The 21,460-nt window shown below is 50.5% G+C and overlaps 1 long non-coding RNA gene across 1 annotated transcript in view; it reads left to right on the forward strand.

The window, feature by feature from the left end:
- The window catches only part of LOC119469244, a 49,207-nt gene that overhangs the window by 24,049 nt on the left and 3,698 nt on the right, over window positions 1-21,460 (forward strand). Inside the window, exon 3 of the long non-coding RNA XR_005198054.1 lies at window positions 20,392-20,512. This is a non-coding gene — a long non-coding RNA (uncharacterized LOC119469244). The remainder of the gene's footprint in view (window positions 1-20,391; window positions 20,513-21,460) is intronic.

A 21,460-nucleotide genomic window follows, 5' to 3' on the forward strand; every position in this document is an offset into this window, starting at 1 on the left:
ACCACCATGCCCAGCTAATTTTTTGTATTTTTAGTAGAGACGGGGTTTCACCATGTTGACCAGGATGGTCTCGATCTCTTGACCTCGTGATCCACCCACCTCGGCATCCCAAAGTGCTGGGATTACAGGCTTGAGCCACCGCGCCCGGCCTCTGCTACTTCTATATCAGTTCTGGATCAGTTTCAATTGATCGATTACTATTCACATATTGGCCATGTTTTCTTGCTTATTTGTATGCGTGGCAAACTTTGGATGCCGGACATTGTGAATATTACCCTTGTTGGATGCTGTACACTTTTATATTTCTAAAAATCTTCTTTAGTTTTGCTCTAAGATGAAATTAAGTTACTTGGAAACAGTTTTATCCTTTCTAGTCTTGTTTTTATAATTTGTTGGGTGTGTCCAGAGCAGTGCTCTCTGTTGAGGGCTAATTATGTACCACTGTTGAGAAAAGACCTTCCTGAGTCCTCTACCCAGTGCCCCAGAAATTATGAGGGTTTTTTCCTGGCTATTAATATTTCTGGCTTTGTGTTAGTGCTGAGCACTGTTCTCCAGTCTTATCAGATGATTTTCCCCTCTACTTCAGTATAGTTTTATCATACAAAAGCACCAACCAGTGCTTAGTCTAATACTCACGGGGAACTTTCTTCGTATCTGTGGAATTGTCTCTCTGTGCAACTCTCTCCGCCCAATACTCTGTCCTGCAAATTCTGCCTTCTTTGTCCTTCTTAGACTCTCAGCTCTATTTCCTTAACTCAGGAAGCTTGCTGGGTGCTGCCTGGGTTCCCCCTCCCTGCACTAGGATGTGAAAACTCTCTCCCAGCGGTAAACTAAGGCCATGATAGGGCTCATCTTGTTTATTTCCCACTTTTCAGGAATCATGATCCTTTATTGCCCCTTTCCTAGAATCTTAAAAACTATAGTTTCACATATATTGCCTGGTTTGGTTTGTTTGTTTGATTGTTTCAAGCAGGAGGGCAAATCCAGTTTCTGATTCTCCATCTTGGGTGGAAGCAGATATGAGAAGGTGGCATTTGAACACAAACTTGAAGGAGGTGATGGAGTGAACCAAGAGGATATGGGAGAGGAAGAAGATTCTGGGCAGTGGGAGCAGCAAGTACAACAGTCTTCTGCGTGTATGCCTGAGAGTGTGCGTAGTGCGTTTAAGGAAAGAAGGGAGCAAGTGTGGCCGGAGCAGAGAGTTATGTGGGGAAAGTGAAGAGAGGGAGGGATGAGGCGCCAGCTTGTGTAGGACCTTGCAGGCCATGGTAAGGATTTGAGTTTTTACACCAAATGAAATGGGAGCCATGGGAGGATTTTGAGCAGAGGGAGGGCATCTTTTGGCCATTTTACAGGATCTCTGAATTGATTGAATTAACTGAAAGGGGCCGGGGGGCAAGAGAGAAAGCCAGTGACTTGCTGGGAACCAGTACACTAAGACAGGTGAATGTTAGTGACTCAGTCACATAAAAGGACACACTATTAAGAAGGTGAGTAACTAGAACTAGGAGGGGAGATGAGGGAGGCCTCTGGGGTGCTGTCAGTGTCCTGTGTCATGATCTGGGGGAGGTTACCTCATCTGCTCACTGTGTGAAGATTCACTGAGCTGGATGTACACATCTACCTTGTGTTCACAATTGAATTGAATACATGAATATATTATTATATAAATATACTATATGTATATAAAACTTAAAAAACAAAGTAGGAAGATGAAGATGGCTTGGACCAGACTTATCAGTGGAGGTGGGAAGAAATGAGTGGATTCTAGATCTCTTCTATAGGTAGATCCAACAAGATTTGCAAACAGATCTATTGTTAGGTTTGAAGAAAGAGAACAGTCCAAGGTAGTGTCAAGTTCTTTGGCTGAGCCACAGCAAAGACTGAGGGACTGCTGTGTACCAGGCCTTGGGCTAAGCTCTACTAACTTTTTAAATCTTATGACAGCTCTAGGACGTAAGTCTGGCAAGAGTCATTTCTGAGGTTTTTGTGGGGCTACTGGGAGCCTTTCCTCCAGAATCGTAGTTTGTGTGATGGATTCCGGAGCTAGTGGTGGCCACCTTTGCCGCCACAAGGATAGAGTCTGCCTGAGAGTGAAGCTGACAAGGAAGAAATCAAAGCCATGATAGAGAGAGACAGGATCCTCACAATAACGTGTCAGCTCTTGGGTTCAGCCATACCTGAAGCCAGTGCCCTGGGCTTCTCAGTTACATAAATTAATAATTCCTTTTTTTTTCTTTCTTTCACTTCTAACTGAAGAGTCCAGACTAACACAACTTCTTCATATGTGTCCCCTATCTACGTCATCACGTGGACCCTCAACAGCAGCTACATCCTCTCCTTACTGTTAGTTTCTTTCTTTTTTCGGGACAAGGTCTCTTTCTGTTGCCCAGACTGGAGTGCAGTGGCATAATCACGGCTCATTGCAGCCTTGACCTCCTGGACTCAAGCAATCCTCCCGCCTCAGCCTCCCATGTAGCTGGGACTATAGGTGTGTGCCATCGTGCCCAGATAATTTTTTTTTTTTTTTTTTTATAGAGACGGTCTCACTATGCTGTCTAGGCTGATCTGAACCCTTTGACTCAAGCAATCCTCCTGCCTTGGCCTCCCAAAGTACCGGGATTATAGGTGTGAGCCACCATGTTTGGCCGTCCTTACCATTTCTAATGCCTGCTCTGCACTTTCTCTCTCTGGACCTTTGCTCCTACAGGTCCCCCTTTCCAGAATGCCTTTCCTCCCTTACCTCCTGCCCTTACATCAAAACCAGCCTCCTACTCAAAGCCATCCTGACTCCACCAGCGGAAAGATGGAGCTGGCAAAGCGCTTAGATACCAATCCATTTTACAGATGGGAGTACCAAGGTGACTGTGAGACAGGGCAGATTTGTGGTCAGCACTCTCATGTTCTGACTCTCTGAGACGTCCTCCGTGATCCTCCGGGACAGCCTTTTCTGTGCCCTCCCTTGCGTGGGGTTGAACAGCACTTTTCACAACAAGGTACACTCTCTTGCACATGCTGTTTCCTCAGTCTGGGATGCCCTATTTCATTCTGTCCTTCCAGAAAGGGTACCACTTGAACTTGGAGATTTATCTCAAGGATCAGACTTCCAGAAGCCTTCTCTTATTCCCAGGGCACGTTGGTGTCCTGCCTGGTATTCCAACAGCTGCCTCTGGTACCTCTATGAACCCATTTATCCATTTGTTTTTTAGGTGTCTGTTTCCCGTTTGCCTCACCTTTTAGATAGGGAAACTGAGGTAGACCTCCTGGCCAAAGAAGACTCCCAATTAATGTTTGTGAATCGACACACATAGAGTGAGAAAGAGCCTCATGGGGTGGGGCAGAGGGTGGAGAACCAGCCCCGGGAGTGGGGCAGGACAGCTGAGCTCCAGTCCAGCTGCCACTGCTCTAGTGTGCGGCCTCATGCAAGTCACATCCTCTCCTTGAGCCTCAGGTGTTTGGGCAGTAAAAAGGGCAGGATGTTGGTCAGGTACCGTGGCTCATACCTGTACTCCCAGCACTTTGGGAGGCTGAGGCGGGTGGATCACGAGGTCAGGAGTTCGAGGCCAGTCTGGCTAATATGGTAAAACCCTGTCTCTACCAAAAATACAAAAAAATTAGCCTGGCATAGTGGTGGACTACTGGCCCTGTAGTCCCAGCTACTCTGGAGGCTGAGGCAGGAGAATCGCTTGAACCTGGGAGGCAGAGGTTGCAGTGAGCCAAGATTGCACCACTGCACTCCAGCCTGGGTGACAGAGTGAGACTCTGTCTCAAAAACAAAAACAAAAACAAAAAAACATTGGGCAGGACATCATAATGGTTAATGCCTCAGGCAGCCTGGATTTGAATCCTGGCTGTGTGACTTTGGGCAGATTACTCCAGCTCTCTGTGCCTTTTTCCTCATTTGCAAAAAGGGGGCAAAAAACATACCTGTTGCTTCATAGGGTGTGAGCATTAAATGAGTTAATGTTGACAAAGCTTTTCCACCCATGCTTGTTGGGCACATCATACAAGCATCCCAGAGCAAGGGCCATTAAATAAAAGAAACCCTTGCCTTCCTGAGAGGAGACAAGAGCTTGACAAACTGTGAAGTGCTGTGTGAGTGAACTACGGTCACTCTCAGGAGGTAAGCTGCCTGGGAAAGGCTGACTCTGACACTGACTAGTGTGTGTCTTTGGAGAAATCATGTCACCTCTCTGGGCCTCAACTTCCCCATCTATCAAACAGAGGAGCTGGTCCAGGGAATTAAAGTGCCTTGTCTCTCTGAGATTTTATGTCCATGTCAGTAGAGTGGGCTGAGAGCTGCACGTCTGTCATGGGCTCCTGGTGAGAATTAAATACAATGATGGGCCAGATGCAGTGGCTCGCGCCTGTAATCACAGGACGTTGGAAGGCTGAGGCAGGTAGATGACTTGAGGTCAGGAGTTTGTGACCAGCCTGACCAACATGGTGAAACCCTGTCTCTACTAAAAATACAAAAATTAACTGGTCGTGGTGGTGGGTGCCTGTAGTTCCAGCTACTCGGGAGGCTGAGGTAGGAGAATTGCTTGAACCTGGAAGGCAGAGGTTACAGTGAGCCAAGATCGCGCCACTGCACTCCAGCCTGGGCGACAGAATGAGACTTCGTCTCAATAATAATAATAATAAATAAATAAATAAAATGGTGTCTGGAGCACTTGCCTGCCATGCCTGCCACATAGCAAGTAACCTGTCATTACTATCACTGTTATTCTGGCCCTGACATTCCAGGGTTCCCTGAGGCAGGGCAGGACGGGGGAGGAGCTGAGCATCATGAAGGACGGTGTTGATGTATCACCTACTGACAGTTTAGAAAAGGGAAGGCAGCAATGTGACCCATGGGCAGTGTCGTCCTGCCTGAGCCCTGTCTGCAGGGCTGTGGCACTGGGGAGCAGGACAAGGACCATGCCCAATGGAGAAAGATGCCCGTGCTGCTTTTGTGAGTTCACAAAGGTCTCGATCTTCCAGGGCTAACAGTGTCCCCACCACATGTGACCACCTCAGAACGATCATCTGCCACCTGCCAGGGCCTTGACATTGGAATCTAAGGTGGAAGGAGAGAGCAGGGGCCGACTCCTGGCTGCTCCCTTCCCTTGCTGTGTGACCCTGGGCAAGCCTCTGCAACTCCGTCCCCTTTGTCCTTTCTTGTCACATAATGAGGTTTTGAGTGTCTTAGATGGGGAGGATGTCTGCCTTTCAGGAGGGGCGATAATCGGTCTAGACTGGGCAGGGGCTCCACCTGGGCCACAGGTTGGGAGGCAGAAATGAAGCTGGCGGCATGAACCATTCTCAGTGACCTTTCCCCAGGGCGAGTGGGAAGTAGTTGGGAGCATTGAGGCTTTGCTCTCTGTCATGAAGATGGAACACAGATTGGCTGGCTTAGGCCAGGGGCTCATCACGGGATGGAGACAGATTGGCAGACAAAGAGGAGGCAGGCGGTTGGGGCTGTGTGCCCCTGGGGAGGAAGGGGAGGAAGGCGGGAGAGAGTGTAGGAGCAGGAGGAAAGAAGGCTGGGCTGTGTGCAGCCTAACAACTGGGCCTGTGGAGTCTCCAGCTGGAGATTGGGACTGGACCTTCTCCCTGAGTGGGCAGAGAGGGGAGCATGTTGGCCCAGCCCTTGGGTTCTTGAAATAAATGAGGGAGGGTCTTGGGGGTAGTAAATTGCTGAGGCTGTGATAAAACATTCTCCCCTTCCTGCAAAACACACACAGGTGCCTGTGCGCGCATGGGCGTGTGCGCGCACACACACACACACACACGCACGCACGCACCGTGGCCATACTGCTCTGCATATCTTACTGATCACCGTCCTCTGTGACAGTAGTTCTCCAAGTTGAGTGCATTGGAAGGATCAGTTAAAATGAGGATTGCCAGGCGCCATCTCTAAGTGTAGGATGTGGCCTGAAAATGTGTATGTCTTACAAGATCCTGGTTGATGCTGATGCTGTGGGTTCTGGGACACACTTTGAGAACCACTGCTGTACTGAGTGGTCTTCCAGTTTCGTTTCCTCTCGGTGCTGGTGCTGGAAGAGAGTTAGGAGAGTATGGGGGTTGGTGGGGCTGCTGCCTGTGAAACACAAAGCAGGAGGGAGTGGAACTGGCCAGGAGAGCCTCAGACCACAGCGCAGGCCTGCAGAGTCCACCCTCCGGGGGCTCTGGAGTAAAGATTATCCACAGAGGAGCCCCATGTGGGGCAGAAATGACCAGGCCCTGGTGCCACGGCTGGCTCAGTCTGACTGGGACGATCTGGGAAGAACATGGCCTCAGTTCCAAAGGCAAGGTGGCTCCCGGAGGTGCTGCAGCTGGAGGCTGTCAGCTCGCTGCCCTCCTTGCAGCTGAAGGACGAGCTCTTTCTTGAAGGGAGACTGTGTCCCTTCCACGACTGCCCCAGGCATCTACCCCCTGCCAGGCTTCCAGGCTCTGTGCAGAGTGTTCACCGAGATCAATGCAGTTGCAGATCAGAGCAACCCGGCCACCCAAATATAATCGTCCCCATCTAACAGATGGGGAAAGTGAAAGTCATCTGCCTAGTGGTAGAGTCCAGATTTATCCCCTCTTGTGCCTTAGCATTCACCCTGTCAGCTTCCCTAGGTGGTGAAAAACATTAGCTCCTTTTACGCCTGAGGAATCTGAGGTGCGGAGAGGTTGATGACTTGCAATTAAGGTAGGTGGAGGCTCTGGGATTCCAACCCTGCTCATGCCCCTCTCTTTTAATTTCAAGATGCTGTCCCTTGAGTACTTCTAGGGGGATGTAATAGCAGAATCTTGTGGCTGGAAGGAGCCTTTCTGATATTTGACAGGTTAGTACACTGAGGCCCAGGGAGGCAATCAGCCATGTCTCAGTGCCTCTCTCTGCCCTGAAGCGGCTCCCTGTTGTGTGTGGGATGTAACCCCCCATAATTCATGCATTCAGCACACACTGATGGGCACCCATTGTGGGTCAGTCCCCCAAGCCATGGTACTGATGGTGAGTGAGAAGACAGATATGGGGGCCGAGGGTCTGTGCAGTGATGGGAGATGCACTGGGGATTGGAGGGGCAGTTGACACATTTGGGGGTACGTGCAGGGAGGCTTCCTAGAGGAGGTAGCCTGAGAGAGGAAGAGGTAAGAAGGGTATTCAAGAATGAGAAAAGAACAGAAACAAAGTTTTGGAGGTGGGAGAAGTCATATTGCCTTTAGGAAATTGATAGAAAATCAGTAGCTGAGATAGTGTGGGGAAGGTATGGCCATGAATGAGGTAGGCAGTGGAAGTTTGGCCTAGGAAAGTGGTGGAAAGCTCTGGACTTGAACCATGACCCTGGCTGTCTGTTCAGGGCAGGGCTACTCTCTGTAGGAGACTTCTGATCTTCAGGGCTCTGAATTCTCCAGATTTTCCTTGCACCTCTCAGAACCACCTGTGGTGGCCAACCCCTAAAGCCCCTAGTAATCTTTGAGTCCTAATAACAAGTAGGATTTTGTGGAAATGATAGAGTGTGACTTCCAAGGCTAGATCATAGAGTGTGTTGCAGCTTCTGCCTTGGTCTTTGGGTTTGATCCCCCCAGGGAAGCCAGCGCCGGGCTGTGAAGTCACTCAAGCAGCCTGTGGAAAGGCCACATGGAGAGAAACTGAGCTCCCACCTGCAGCCAGCATGGACTTGCTGGTCATATGACTGAGTCACCTTGGAAGTCGATCCTCCAGCCCCAGTCAAGCTTTCAGATGACAGCAGCCCAGAACCACCCAGCCAGGCCTATCCCATATTCCTGACCCAAAGAAATTGGGAGACATTGGGAGACACTGGGAGAAATCGTGAGACAATGATCAGTGTGTTGTAAGTCACTAAGTTTGGGGGTCATTTGCTGTGCAGCCTCAGATAATGAGGGCTTCTCCATGCCCTTTCTTGGCTTCTTCTGTTGCTCCAGCTGCCATCTGATGAAAGTCTGATGAAAACCAAAGGCCCTCTCTGGAAAGTTCAGGTACACACAGAAAGAAATGGGGGTGCAATTTCAAAGGGCTCACAGGCCATCTAAAACCAAACCTCAGACCTCCAGATCCCAGAGTCCTCAGCGGGCCCCCAGTGGACATGGAACCTGAGTGAGGAATAAGTGTCTCAGCTGCCGTGCTGTGGGACATGGCCGTGCTGGCTGCTGCAGGGTCTTCAGCTTGGTCATGGCGGAGTGCCCGTGGCCTACATTCCTTTCTCCTCCTCTTCTCTGTGTCCTTGGCAGGCTGCCCCTGCAGAGGAGGCCCGTGGGTGCCCAGACTAAGTAGGTAAGTTTAGCTCTAAGGGAACAGGTTGAGAGAGCCCATCTGGTTGTGTACAGCCAACTTCTCAGCCAAGCTCTGCCAATTGCTGGTGTTCATACTTGGCTGATGCCTCCACTTCAATGCAGGGGAGGCAGGCTGTGAGTGCAGCCCCTGGACCAGACTGTGGGCTCAGCCATGAGACCTGGGGGATGTACTTCACCTTCCTGACTTGGGCTTTTCAACTTGGCATTGGAGGCCAGAAGACCACCCTGAAGCATGGCTATGGGGTGGAAGCAGGCCCTCCAGCAGGGCAACAGCAGGGGCTCCTTGCCTGTCATCCCTCCAGTTCTTCAGCCCTCTCAGCCTCCCCTCTCTGGCTTTGGGCAACAGCTGGCTCACCAGCCCCCATGATGGGAGCCACTGCTCCAGAGTGCCAGGCTTCCCCATTGTGGTGGCCACGGCCGGCTGTCTTGGAGCCCAGTGTGCAGCTTAGGAAGGAGCTCAACGCAGGTGGCACATGAGTGGGAGCAGAGGGCAGCCCCCCTTCAGACCCCAAGGATGATGAGTCTCTCTCCCTCCCTCCTTAGTGCTGACTTCTCTCTCCTTAACTCTCCACTTCTGTCTTCTTCCCTCATCTCCTCTACCTTTTTCCTTCTTTTCTTTTTTTCCTTCTTTCATCTTCATTCTTCTCTTTTCTTCCTTCTTTTCTTTCTCCTTTCTCCTCCCCTTTCCTCCTCTCTTTCTTTTATCTAGTCTTTCTTCTTTTTTGAGATGGAGTCTCACACTGTCCCCAGGGCTGGAATGCAGTGGCGCAATCTCGGCTTACTGAAACCTCTGCCTCCCAGGTTCAAGCGATTCTCCTTGCCTCAGCCTCCCAAGTAGCGGGGATTACAGGCGCATGCCACCATGCCCAGCTAATTTTTTTTTTCATATTTTAGTAGAGACGGGGTTTCGCTATGTTGGCCAGGCTGGTCTCAAAATCTGAACCTCATAATCCACCCACCTCGGCCTCTGAAAGTGCTGGGATTACAGGCTCCAGCCACCGCACCCGGCCTCTTTTGTGTATTCTTTCTTCCCCATCACCTCTCCTTTCCCTCCTCTTCCTTTTCCTATTGATTAAGAGCATGGCTTCTGATGTCAGCCTGCCTGGGTTCTAATCCCAGCTCTGCCACACACTGGCTCTGTGGCATTGGGCAAGTCACTTAATTTCTCTGTGCTTTGGTTTCCTGAGCTGTACAGTGGGGTGCTAACGCTGTCTCTCTAGAAATGTGCCATGGGTGCCAGGTGAGTGTTTGCTGTTCATCGTCAATGTTCTTCCCTCCCCCTCCTCTTCCCCTCCTGGTCTTAGAAGTCTCTCTCCCTCCCTCTCTCCAAGCCCTGTGATTTGGTTCTTACGTCTCTGCCCAGCATCTTGGGCCTGTCTCTGGCCCCTGCCCTGCTGCCTCCTCCTTTCACTGCACAGATAGGAAGGAGAGGCCAGGCCTGGGGCCAGGTTGCCCCATGAACAGTTGCTGAGCCAGGTGGCTGGAGCTCTTCCCTCGGGCCCCGCCCACGATGAGTTCGGGAGCTGCCTTTGTGCATCCGTGACAGCCTCTCCTGGCGCCTCATTTGGCAGAGCCGTGCATCTGGCCCAGTTACTGCGGTGGCCTTGGAAGGTGGAGTGCTCTGGGGCTCCCTTGTCATCCACCTGCATGACCCTGCATGAAGGGTATGCCCAGCCCCCAGCTGGACTGCCAGCCCCACAGGCACGCTTGGTGCCCACCACACAGCAGGAGCTCATCCATGGATGGGCACAAATAGGAATTCCACACAGTGCTTCTGAGTTCTCGCTGTGCTAGGCACTGTTCTAAGTGCAGATTCCTTTCATCTTCACAGCAGCCCTTGCAGTGGGGCTATTATCATCCCCATTTTAGAGATGAGCAAAGTGAGCCACAGAAAAGCCTAGGAAATTGCCCAAAGTTGAGTGAATAAATGAAATGACAACTCAGGAAGGAAGACATTTTACTGAGGAGTGACAGGCCCATGGTCACACAGATAGTAAGTGGAAAAGAATCAGGGCTGGAACTCAGGACTTCAATACCACCTCTCACCTGCCGATAAGCCCAGTGATAGCTAGGCCTGGCACTCCCTCCCACATGGGGTTGAGGCCGGTAAGAGCTGCATTTGTGGAGCACTGGCCAAAGCAAACCCAGTGTGCTGAGGGCGCTTCAGCCAGTGTCTGAAGCCTCTCCGCAGACGATCAACTCCTCCTCCTCCTCCCTCCTCCTCCTCCTCTTCTGCTCCTTCTTCTTTCTTCCTCTTCCTTCTCCTCCTTATCCTCCTCCTCTTCTTTTCTTTCCCCTTCTTCTTCTTCCTCCCCTCCTCCTCCTCCTCCTCTCTCTTTCTGTCTTTCTTTTTTTGATTTTTGAGACAGACTTTCACTCTGTTGTCCAGGCTGGAGGGCAGTGGAGCAATCTCAGCTCACTGAAAACTCCACCTCCCAGGTTCAAGTGATTCGCCTGCCTCAGCCTCCTGAGTAGCTGGAATTACAGGCGGGTGCCACCAAGCCTGGCAATTTTTTTTTTTCTTTGAGACAGAGTCTCATTCTATCGCTCAGGCTGGAGTGCAGTGGCACTGTGTCGGCTCACCACACAGACCACTTTGGAGCCAGACCACAACATTCATCTCCCGGGTTCAAGCAATTCTCCTGCCTTAGCTTCCCAAGTAGCTGGGATTACAGGTTCCCACCACCACGTTCAGCTAATGTGTGTGTGTGTGTGTGTGTGTGTGTGTGTGTGTGTGTGTGTGTTTTTAGTAGAGATAGGGTTTCACCATGTTGGCCAGGCTGGTCTCGAACTCCTGACCTCAGGTGATCTTCCTGCCTTGGCCTCCAAAGTGCTGGGATTGCATGTGTGAGCCATTGCACGTGGCTGACTGAAGTTCTTTGAGAGTCCTGTTCCAGTTTTTCAGGTGAGGAGCCTGAGGCCCAGAGAAGGCAAGCAACATGGCTAAGGTCACACAGCCAGTAGGTGTGATTTCAAAGTCCCACTTTCTGTTGTCCATCAGGTGATACTACCTGCCTTCCACTATTGAGGGAATGTCCCACTGGGAGATGCCTAGGGTGGGGGCTAAAGAAGGCGAGGCAGGCCCGACACCAGCCCCTCTCTTCCGTCTGCCGTCAAGGCTCAATCTTGCTGCCAATCTGCCCATTATTTGTAGAGAGGCCTGGGTACCAGCCTCTTCACTTCATCCTGGAGGTCAGGCCAGGCAAGGAACACTGATGCCCACTTTTCTTTCCTTCCTTCCCTCCCTCTCCCTCTCTTTTTTTCTGCCTTTTTGTTAAGGTATAAACTACACAACATAAAGTACAGGGAGCGGGTGTGGCGGGTCACGCCTGTCACCCCAGCACTTCAGGAGCCAAAGCCTCGAGTTCAGAGCACAAATGCTCTCCTTGTTGAGGGTGGGGGAAATCTCTTTTCAAATGCCAGCCTTAAAAGCAAAAACAAAAAAATCTGTCTCCACAGATGACCTTGATATGTGACGTGTGCATTTGAGCCCTTCACACAACCACAGAACTGCCTGCAGCTGCCACTACAGCTGACCCCTCTGCCAGGCAGAGTTTGCTACCAACTGGGAACAGCTCCCAGAGCTATCTCCATTTTATAGATGGAGAAATGAAGGCTTGAGTGACTGAAGTAGGAGGAGTCAGAGCCCAGGCTTCGGAGCCAGAAGAGCTGGGAGCAGCTCTGGGGCTTTGGGTACATCACTCCACCTCCCTGAGCCTCCTACTGCTGACCAGATTGCTTTTTGCAAACATTGTGCTACATCATCACACAATCCTGGGAGGCAGCTGTTACCAGCCCCATCTTACAGCCAGAGACCCCGAGGCTCAGGGAGGGAAGGGATGTGCTCAGAGACATGCGCAAAGTGGAAAAATGCAAACATACCTCATTGTGCAGGGTTGTTGTGCAATTTGAGTTGAATAAGGGATAAGAATGTGAATGGGTCCAGTCCACAGTGGGTGCTTACTTAAGTTTTACATGAGGTCTAATAGCTGGTGAGTGGCAAAAGGGGAACTTGTACAGATCCGCCACACCCCAGAACCCACCCTCTGAGCCTCTCCATCCACGGGAAGCCATCAGCATGGTGCCTGGCACCGAGTGAGCCTTTGAGAAAGGGTAATTGGGTCAAAAATTATTTTCAGAAAGTTGAAAACATGAATCTTATACAAATGTATAGTGAGCACGTGTCAAAGTGTTATTTAACTCATTATGACGGAAACAGTAGGATGGCAAAGCTGATTTAAAGGAGGATAAGATGGCAAAGTTAGCTGCGACACTGTTTAATGTCTTACAGGGCACAAAACCAGAAGCTTTAGCGTTATTTCTACTACAGGTCAGAAATCATTTGCAGCTTGTGCACTTTTTGCAGGTTACTGGGTAACTCTGCAGAGAATCAGGTGACCCAGGCTCATTGGACAGTGCCTTAGCATGATATTGAATGGGGACACAGGTACCCTTTTTGTCTTATTTCCAAGTTTTGGATATTTTTTCTTTACAGTTGTTATTATTATCTTTCCACTTCTCGACAATGAACGGCTGCTCACAGGCCTCACAGGTTCCCAGGAGCCCAGGGATATGCAGACCCCACACCACCCATTCACACAGGAACACAGGAGCAGAGGCTCTACCCACAGATGAATGCCGGTGGTGAACAGGCACACAGGAATGATGGCAGGGCACACCCAGGCTGAAGGTGCCAGGCGGGAACTGAGGTGTGGGCAGGCAGCAGGAGGGCTATGGCAGTCTCTTTCCTCAGCAACCACACCATGAAAAGATCGCTACCTTACTTGTCAGGTAAAATAAAGTGACCAGTAGCTAATAGCGCGGGATTCTATGCAGTTTAATACGTGTGTATGTGCAGACACATTTATGAGTGTGCGTGCGGAGAAAACTCTCTGGGGAAATACCCCCTAAACTGACAGCCGTGGAGAGTGAGGATGAAGGGGAAACAATCTTGTAAAACAAATTCAAAAACCGAAGCCCGCTGTTTAAATTGGTTAGGTCCAACACGTTTTCTTGTGTTATTTGTCGCATGTATATACACATACACATAACAGAATGGGATAGAATCTCTTTCTCTCTTTCTTTTGAGACGGAGTTTCGCTCTTGTTGCCAAGGCGAGAGTGCAGTGCCGCGATCTCGGCTTCCGCAACCTCTGCCTCTCGGGCTCAGGCGATTCTCCTGCCTCAGCCTCCCGCGTAGCTGGGATTTCAGGCCTGCGCCACCACATCCAGCTAATTTTTTGGGGATTTTTAGTAGAGATGAGGTTTCTCCATGTTGACTCAGGCTGGTCTCGAACCCCAGACCTCAGGTGATCCGCCCGCCTTGGCCTCCCAAAGTGCTAGGATTACAGGTGTGAGTCACTGCGCCCCGCGAGGACAGAATATTCCTGTAAGGTTCTATGGGGGACTCGGAATAGAATGGTGCCTGCGTGCGGGGCTTTCCCACCGTTTCCCTCGGTACCCTGGCTTCTCACCGCTATTGTTATACCCTCCCCGGGAACACACCTCCACCGCAGCCTCTGAGAGGGACAGACCCCAGTCGCGTGGGCTGGGATCCAGGATCCGGGATGCGCTCTCCGCTTGGGCCCGGCGGGGCGGCGCGGGAGGAAAGAGGTGCTGGCCTCGGAGGCGCGGCAGGAAGCCCTCGCCCGCTCTCCCCGGCCGGGCTGGGTCCGCAGCTGACGGTGGGGGTGGGGAGCAGATGGACGGGGCGCCGGACGGCTTGGGGGTCCCCTGGTCTCGTCCAGGTGGCTCGGGCCGACTTGGGGCCAGCTGCGGGGGCCGGGGAGGGGTGGGCAGCCCGGCTGGGGAGGGGACCCCGTTTTCCATGACAATGCCTAGGCGGCGCGCACAAAGGCGCCGCAATCAGCGTTTTATTGGTTCGAGTTAATTATCTGAGGCGCGGAGGGGGCGGGCGGGGCGAGGCGATTCCCTGGTGGGGCTGGGGAGGGGGGCGCCGAGACCCGCAGAGGAGGGGGCGATGGGACAGCAGCTTTCCAGTCTCCTCCCCAGCCCAGGGCTCCGTGGCAAAGCGCCATCGCCCCCTGGTGGGGCCTCATTCATTCCTCACTCACTCATTCGTTCAGCCTCTCAATCTTATACGGCGTTGCTGTATTGCACGAGTTTAGGGTAAAGTGCTGAGAACAGGGCAAGTGGGCCACATTTTTAAATGCCCTGTCGGGAGCTGAGCCCCTCGGTTGCCATCCTTACCAGGAAAGGGTGCTCAGCCTCGCGCTGCAGATGGACTTAGAAACAGACCATCAGAATGCAGCCCTGCACGTAATAGAGTAAGGGCCGTACAGGGGACGAGGGCCCTGTGAGGCTCTTCGGGAGAGCAAGGAGTCCCAGATAGCTCTCTGGAGGAGGCCGGGTCTAAGATGACCAGGTGAAGGGGTGGGGTAAAGGGAGATGAGGGCATTGCAGGAAGAGTCTTCAGCGATTGTAAAGGGCAGTAAGGGCAAGTAACTCTGGGGAGAGTAACCTGTACTTACTGTGCGAGGGGAGTGGAGGTGACTGGTGAGGTGGGTAAGTGGGCCAGGGCCAGATGGCACAGGGTCACCTGCAAGTGTCGGCTGGGGGTGGGGTGGGGACACCTGTCAGATCATTTTGTCATTTCCAGTTTATCCTTCTCTCTTTTAGGTTTGGAGACGATTTGGCTGCCTTCACTCTCATAATGGCTTAGGCATTGTTCCCCCTTGACTCCTGCCAAGTTGTCTCACTGGTCTCCCTGTATCCCTTATTTTGCCCTTCAATCTGCCTGCACCCATCCTCCAAAATGACCTTTCTAAAAGCAAAGTTCGGTGGCACTAGTCTTCAAAATCACAAATGCACAGGATCTGTAACCTGGTGGTTGCACGTGACAGAAGCCCCATAATAATCATGGTTTAGGCTGGGTTTGTGGCTCATGGCTGTAATCCCAGCACTTTGGGAGGCCTAGGTGGATGGATCATGAGGTCAGGAGTTCGAGACCAGCCTGGCCAACATGGTGAAACCTCGTCTCTACCAAAAACACAAAAATTAGCTGGGCATGGTGGTACACACCTGCAATCCCAGCTACTTGGGAGGCTGAAGCAGGAGGAGAATCTCTTGAACCGGAAAGGTGGAGATTACAGTGAGCTACTGAGATCGTGTCATTGCACTCCAACCTAGGTGACAGAGCAAGACTCTGTCTTAAAAAAAAAAAAAAGTCGTAGTTTAAATAAGGTAGAGGTATTTTTCTTTGCTTTCTTTCTTTTTTCTTCTGAGATGGAGACTCCCTCTGTCACCCAGGCTGGAGTGCAATGGTACAATCTCAGCTCACTGCAATCTCAGCTCACTGCCTCTTGGGTTCAAGTGATTCTCCTGCCTCAGCCTCCTGAGTAGCTGGGATTACAGGCACCCACCACCATGCCCAGCTACTTTTTGTATTTTTAGTAGAGACGGGATTTCTCCATGTTGGCCAGGCGGGTCTGGAACTCCTGACTTCAGGTGATTTGCCCGCCTCTGCCTCCCAAAGTGCTGGAACTATAGGCATGAGCCACTGCGAGTCTGGAGGCAGGCAGTCTAAAGCCGGCATGCTGCTCCGCAGTTCAGGAACCTAAACTCCTTTTGTCTAATTACATTACCCCCTCAGTACACGGTTGCCACTTCATGGCCCAGCATTGCTGCTCAAACAGCAGCCCTCACATCTGCACCCCCCGAGGGTAAGACTTTTAGCCATTAGAAAGGAGAAGGAGCCAAGGAGGGAGGAAGATTCCCTTAAAGACTCTTTTGGAAGTCATCTTATTGATGTTTCATTGACTAAACTTGTTCACATTGCTACACTATGCTACAAGGGAGGCTGAGAAATATGATGTCTGTTCCAGGCGCCATGTGTCCAGATGAAAATTGAGGCTCTTATTTCAAAGGAAAAAAGTCAGCACATGATCAGGTGTGGTGGCTCACACCTGTAATCTCAGCACTTTGGGAGGCTGAGGCTGGCGGATCACCTGAGGCCTGGAGTTTGAGACCATCCTGGCCAACAGGGAGAAACTCCATCTCTACTAACAATACAAAAATTAGCCGGGCGTGGTGGCCCTTGCCAGTAGTCCAGCTACTTAGGAGGCTAAGGCAGGAGAATTGCTTGAATCTGGGAGGCAGGTGTTGTAGTGAGCCGAGATCGCACCACTGCACTCCAGTCTAGGCAACAGAGCGGGACTCTGTCTCAAAAAAAAGTATCAAAAAAATTGCATAGTCTGGATATTGGGAAATAACCATCAGGCTATGTCACACTCAGGAGTTCCATGTCTAGGAGTGTGTCCTATAGGCATGCTTAACCCATGTGACCTTTGACACGGACATTTACAAGGTTTCACTGCAGCGTAGCTTGTGACAGCAAAAAATTGTGGGACATCCATACAATGGAGCACAGCAAAGCCACAAACACACATGAGGAAACTCTCAATGCACTAATATGAAATGGTATTTAAGATGTTTCACTTTGGAAAACAGTTTGGGAGTTTCTTGTAGTGTTAATACACCTCTTGGCAGGGTGCAGTAGCTCATGGCTATAATCCCAGCACTTTGGGAGGCTGAGGCGGGTGGATCATGAGGTCAAGAGTTCGAGACCAGCCTGACCAACATTGGTGAAACCCCATCTTTACTTAAAATACAAAAATTAGCCAGGCTTGGTGGTATGCACCTGTAATCCCAGCTGCTCAGGAGGCTAGGGCAGGAGAATCACTTGAGCCTGGGAGGTAGAGGTTGCAGTGAGCCAAGATCGCACCACTGCATTCCAGCCTGGGCAACAGAGCCAGACTTGTCTCAAAAAAAAAAAAAGAGTTAAACATACACCTTTCTTATGACCCAGCAAGTTCACCCCTAGTTTTTGCTCAAAATAAAAATATATCTGTGTACATGGCTCCACAAAGACAGAGTTTAACGTGTAATAGACAACAATTGGAAGTGGCCAAGATCCATCAGCCAGTGAATGGATAAACTGGTGAGCTATATAGTTAAATATTACACTGCTGTATAAATGAGCGATCCAATGCATGCAACCACATGGATGAATCTCAAAACATGCTGAATGAAAACAAGCAGGTCCAAACAATAGCATGCTGTAATGATGCCATGTCTATGAAATTCTAGAACAGGCAAAACTAACCATCTATGGTGACAGACAGCAAAGCAGTGGCTGCCTGTGGAGTGGAGGGATGGACTGGGAAGGAACATAAAAGAATTACTTGGGATGCTGGCAATATTCTGTATCATGATTGGGGTGTTGATTACACAGGTGCATTCTACTGCATGTAAATTATACCTTGATATTTTTAAAAAGCGGGGCGCAGAACAGTGTGTAAATTACGGAATCTGGTATGTTTAAAAAGCAAGGAAATGTGCTTGTCTCTGCATTGACTGTCTAGATGAGACTTGTAATAGTGATTGTCTATGGGAGGGGAACTGGGTAGCTAGGGGTTGGGGAAAAGGGACACTTTGGGCCATATCCTGTTATACCTGTTGAATCTTAAACCAATTGAATGTACTAGGGAATTAAAAATGAAAACTGAAAAGATCAGTTAGATGCATACTTGACATCACCACTTCCAAGTTTTAAATCTCTTAATGGCTCTTCCCAGCAATCTGGACGAAGTTCAGACTCTGAGCTGTCCTGGCCTTACGTGGCCCTGCCCAGGCAGCATCCTGTCCAGCCACTTTCCTGTTCCCTGCAGGGACAGCTCAGTGCCTGGCTCCCTCTGGTCTGCCTAAGTGCATACGTGCCATTCCCTGAGTGCTCAGCTCCTTGGTGAATTCTCCCCAGCCCCTTGCCTGAGTTGGTCCCTTGGGTCTCACTGGACCTGCCGCACTTTGCCTTCCCCTCTTCCTGATCTGTCAGATCAATACAGAGCTCTCTGTGAGCTGGACCCTAGAGTCCTGGAGATGCATGGGAGCCATCTTTATGGGGGAACCTGCTTCCATGTTTCCCCTTCAGACAGCAGGTTTCTCCTGCCCTGAGACTCCCAGCAGAGTCCCCTCTTCCCAGGTCCAGAACTGGCTTGGGATAGAAACTTTGATAAAATGTTAAATGATGGTTTAACTTAAATGATGGTTGCATAAAGAATACATTGCATGACAAGAACCAACAGAGCTCTGCTTTCTTAGAAAATATAGAGAAGGCTGGGCACGGTGATTCACACCTTTAATCCCAGCACTTTGGGAGGCAGAGGCAGGCGGATCACCTGAGGTCGGGAATTCGAGACCAGCCTGATCAACATGGAGAAACCCTGTCTCTACTTAAAAAAAAAAAATTAGCTGGGTGTGGTGGTGCATGCCTGTAATACCAGCTACTTGGGAGGCTGAGGCAGGAGAATTGCTTGAACCTGAAGGCAGAGGTTGTGGTGAGCTGAGATGGTGCCATTACACTCCAGCCTGGGCAAAAAGAGTGAAACTTTGTCTTGAAAGAAAGAAAGAAGAAGGAAAGGAAGGAAGGAAGGAAGGAAGGAAGGAAGGAAGGAAGGAAGGAAGGAAGGAGAAAGAAAGAGAAGGAAGGAAGGAAAGAAGAAAGGAAGGAAGGGAGGGAGAAGAAAGAAAGAGAAGGAAGGAAGCAGGAAGGAAGGAAGGGAAAGAAAGAAAGAAAATATAGAGAAAAACAGCTGCTGTGGGAGAATTGCATCTGCCAAAAAGATACATCCCAGCTCCAACCCTGGGACCTGTGAGTGTGACCTTATTTGGAAACAGGGTTTAGGCAGATGTAGTCAGGTCAGGATGAGGTAATACTGGATTAGGATAGGTTACTCCAATGACTGATGTCCTTATAAGAGGGAAACAGACACAGAAAAACACCACATGACCACAGAGGCGCAGACGGGAGTGATGCATCCACAAGGCAAAGGAGGCCAAGGAGGCTTGCAGCCATCAAAGCTGGGGAGAAGCGAGGAAGTGTCTTCCCCTAGGGCCTTCAGAATGAGCATGGCCTTGTGGGCACCTTGATTTCAGACTTTCAGCCTCCTTCACTGTGAGAATAAATTTCTGTTGTTTTAACCCACCCAGTTTGTGGTTTTTTGTTCTTTTTTTTTTTTTTGAGACAGAGTCTCACTCTGTTGCCCAGGCTGGAGTGCAGTGGTGCGATCTTGGCTCGCTGCAACCTCCACCTCCCAGGTTCAAGCGATTCTCCTGCCTCAGCCTCCAGAGTAGCTGGGACTACAGGCACCTGCCACCACATCCAGCTAATTTTTGTATTTTTAGTAGAGGCAGGGTTTCACCATGTTGGCCAGGCTGGTCTTGAACTCCTGGCCTCAAATGATCTGCCTGCCTTGGCCTCCCGGAGAGCTGGGATGACAGGTGTGAGCCACTGCGACTGGCCTATGGTTGCTCCTATAGTCCCAGGAAATGAATACACACAAAACCAGTTAATATCTAAAGCAATTCCAGCTAATGGCAAGTGCTTTGGAAAAACAAAACAAAACAAAACAAAACAGGTGAGCAGGGCAAGGGATAGAGAGTGATGGGGAACTGTGCCTCATTAGCCAGGGTGGTCAGGGAAGGCCTCTTGGAGGAGGAGGCGTTTCGGTGGAGAGGAGAAGCCCAGCATGTGAGGATCAGGCACAGGTGCTGGTGAGGGGGCACTTGGTGGGACTGAAAGCTACAGGATGCAGCTGTGACAATGGAGGATACTTGGCTGGGATTTTGGGGGAAGTCTCCAGGAGTGAACCAGGAAGGACCGTCCTCTTTTTGCCTCTGCAGGTCTCAGAACCTGCTCTGTGTTTGCTGCAGGCTGTCCCTCGGCCTAGGCCGGCTGGCAGCTGATGAAGGAGGCCAGCCTCGCAGCTGACATGCTGCTCTCTAATTGTGATTAACTACCAAGTCCTCTCCTGCTCCGGCCTTGGCCGGAGGTGTGACAGCTGCAGAGTGAAGCAATGAGGCCAGGAAGGGGTTAATGGGCGGCCCCTCCATCTGAGCCCTTCAGACAATAAGGGGAGGTGGGGAGGCCTCTGGTGGGGGTGAGTGGCATCAGCTGGGGTGACTGAATGGAGGGGACAGAGGCCTTGTCCCTGGGGACAGGGCGTGAGTGCTCTGTGGGGAGAGGGGTCAGACCCCTCTCCCGTTATTTTCATCCACCTTCAACGTCCTCTCCTCTCCCCCACCCGGCTAGAGCATCCCAGACAACTGCCCTTTCAGCTCCAAAGCGTGCAGCCTCATCCGCCCTCTGGAATTCTGAAGCAGAAATTCTAAAAGCCAGAGAACCGCAGAACCATGACACATCACCGCTGCAGGTAAGAGAATCACTGGGGCATGGGAGGCGGAGGTTGCAGTGAGCCGAGATTGTGCCACTGCACTCCAGCCTGGGTGAGAGAGTGAGACCCTGTCTAAAAAAAAAAGAAACTGACAAACTGGTTTTCAATATAGCTATGCCATTTTGCATTCTCTCCAACACTTAGTATTGTCAGTTTTTAAAAAACATTTAGATATTTTAGGACAGGCACAGTGGCTCATGCCTGTAATCCCATCACTTTAGGAGATAGAGTCTGGTGGATCACTTGAGGTCAGGAGATCGAGACCAACCTGACCAACACGGAGAAACTTCGTCTCTACTAAAAATACAAAATTAGCCAGGTGTGGTGGCGCATGCCTGTAATCCCAGCTACTCGGGAGGTTGAGGCAGGAGAATTGCTTGAACCTGGGAGGTGGAGATTGTGAGGAGCCGAGATCGCACCATTGCACTCCGGCCAGGGCAACAAGAGTGAAACTCCATCTCAAAAAGAAAAAAAAAATTAGGTATTTTAATAAGTATGTAGGCTGGGCGCAGTGACTCATGCCTGTAATCCCAGCACTTTGAGAGGCCGAGGTGGGAGGATCATGAGACTAGCCTGACCAACATGGCAAAATCCATCTCTACTAAAAATACAAAAATTAGCCGGGCATGGTGGCACGTGCCTGTAATCCCAGCTACTCAGGAGGCTGAGGCAGGAGGATCGCTTGAATCCAGGAGGAGGAGGTTGCAGTGAGCCAAGATCACACCACTGGACTCCAGCCTGGAGTAACAGAGTAACTGTCACTGGGTAACAGAGTGAGACTCTGTCTAAATAATAATAATAGTAATAATAATAAGTATGTAACAATCATAGAGCTATTGTGAGGATGAAACGAATATATCTGAGAATACTGTCTAGCACATGGCTCCTGCCTGGGAAAAATAAGCTCCTTCTATTGCCATCACTATT

This window comes from Cebus imitator, unplaced genomic scaffold (assembly GCF_001604975.1).
Source record: "Cebus imitator isolate Cc_AM_T3 unplaced genomic scaffold, Cebus_imitator-1.0 Scaffold18, whole genome shotgun sequence".
Taxonomy (NCBI): Eukaryota; Metazoa; Chordata; class Mammalia; order Primates; family Cebidae; genus Cebus; species Cebus imitator.